The sequence below is a fragment of the Dermacentor silvarum genome, chromosome 4 (assembly GCF_013339745.2).
Source record: "Dermacentor silvarum isolate Dsil-2018 chromosome 4, BIME_Dsil_1.4, whole genome shotgun sequence".
NCBI classification, from domain to species: Eukaryota; Metazoa; Arthropoda; class Arachnida; order Ixodida; family Ixodidae; genus Dermacentor; species Dermacentor silvarum.
Window position 1 is genome coordinate 209,919,159 of NC_051157.2, and position 2,155 is coordinate 209,921,313.

Consider the following 2,155-nt stretch of genomic DNA (forward strand, 5'->3'; position numbering starts at 1 on the left):
ACAATTCATATTGCTACCAAAGCCGCTCACCTTACTTCGTATGACATTGCTGTTTTGCTATCGCATTCATCGCTTCGCCCTAGGCGAAACTGTGACATTTTTTTCTCTGTTTTTCCTAATAGTCATTCATCATCATCATCACCATCACGCACCCCGTCAACCCATTGTTCGTGTCACGGAACCTCCCTGCAATCAAAAAACTACTATTAGGATTCTGGAGTTATTTTCGATACCAATGTCACATTTAACGAACACTGAACTTACCTTCGTATGAAATCCGATTTTCTCTCCACCCGTCTCCTCCTCTTGTCATCCGCATGCATTATTCTCTGTCTCTGTCTTCCTCCCGTTTTACGTTTACTTTACAATCAGGTGCTTCTTTCTTCTATCACTTACGCCTCCCCGGTCTGATGGCCGACCTTCCCGACTTCGCAATTTAAACTTAAATTAACCTCTATTCACGCACTCTCCTTTTAACTATGACTGGCGCATTTCGCACCACCACCCGCACTTCCTCCCTTCAGGTTCTCGCCCCTCTCGCCTGCTCTCCCCCTAACTATTGAATTGGATCGATTAAATGCTCAGTTTTCCCTTTTTAGTCTCAAAACCCTTACCTTCTATGGCCCCTCAACGTACGACCCCCGTGAAACCCAGTATCCTCTTAATCCCTGGCTCATCACCCTAGTCTCAAATTTCGCCTTCACTTTCAAATTCTGGAACTCCGTCAAGTCCGTCGTGTAACCCCCTGCCTGTATATCATCTGTATACAGATGGTTCCTACACTTCTTTCTTCCGCTCGCTGTTTCCGCCTTCGTCTTTTCCTTGTTCCCTCATGGCCGCATCATTAAAGTGGGTCGATACAGGATCATTGGGGGCAACTAGTGCTTATGCTACTGAGTCATCGCGTTCTAGAGGCCATCACATACGTCCACACATTACCTCATGCTAACCCCCCCGCTTCATATATATTCTGATTTGCCTCTCGCTTCTTCATGCCATATATGCTTTAACCCACCACGATACCTACGTTCATGAAGCTAACAGCTCCTCCTTTCTATATTATCATTCCGTCCCGTCTTCTTCTTCCACGTGCTGTCGGCAATGAGCTTGCAGACAGCCTCGCCGGTTCGGCTGCGGCGCGGGGAATTTCCAGGTCCATTCTCTTTTCACAGACCTCAATTAAATCTAGGATGCGTGCATCCTCCTACGCCCAGTGGCATGTTGCCTGTCGCGCGATAGCGCGGACACGCCTTTACCGTTGGGTTCCAAATGTGTTAAAGATACCTGCCTTCTTCCCGCCCCGTAAACCTCTTGCTCAACTTCTCACCTGTCATGCCCGATTACCTTTCTACTTTTTCCGGTTTCATCTCTCCAATTCATAGTAACTGTGCCTGCGGTGATTCCTGTATCGACCTACTTCATTACTTTAACCATTGCTCATTAACTTCCGAGGTTGCTACCTTACTTAAGGATCACAATGACTTTATTCTCACTCCCACACACTACCCTTCACTTCTCCTTAGCCAGCGGAAGAGAGCACTATTAATTCGCCTTTATCGCCTAATTTCTTCTTTCCCATTCCCATCTTCTTCTTGATTCTTTCTGTTTATACTACTTGCATCTTTTCTTACCCTCACAGACTGTTTTTTTTTTCTCTTTCATCTCTTTATCCCAGCTTTCGTTGTTTGGTGCCCGGGGTACGCTAACTAAGGTGGGGCGTTGCTCCGGGGGTACTATTCTCGCGGAATGTCTGGACTCCATCCTCATACCTTCATCATCATCATCGTTCTCTTCGCGCTCCCCCTGCACACGCCTTTTGGTTTTGTTTTCTGTACCACATCATATTGTTTTGTGTTTTCTTTTCGCTTACCTTTCCGCCTATTCTTTAGATATTTCCCAGCTGCAAGCCATTTTCAGCACATCAATGACCTCCCCTATCCCTGGAATTTTGGGCCCCTGCACACTACCACCTGTCCGCACCTGCCTGGTCTTTGTTCTCGATGGCCTGCCTTGCCGCCTGGACATCTTTTCCTGTTCATCCCTAAAGCCCTTCTCTTTTTCTCTCTTTGTATCAGGTGCTTTCTGTGAGCTATGCATTAATAAACGCAGTCGAGATGCATCCCACCATGCCGATGCTGACCTTTGGGTATATCGA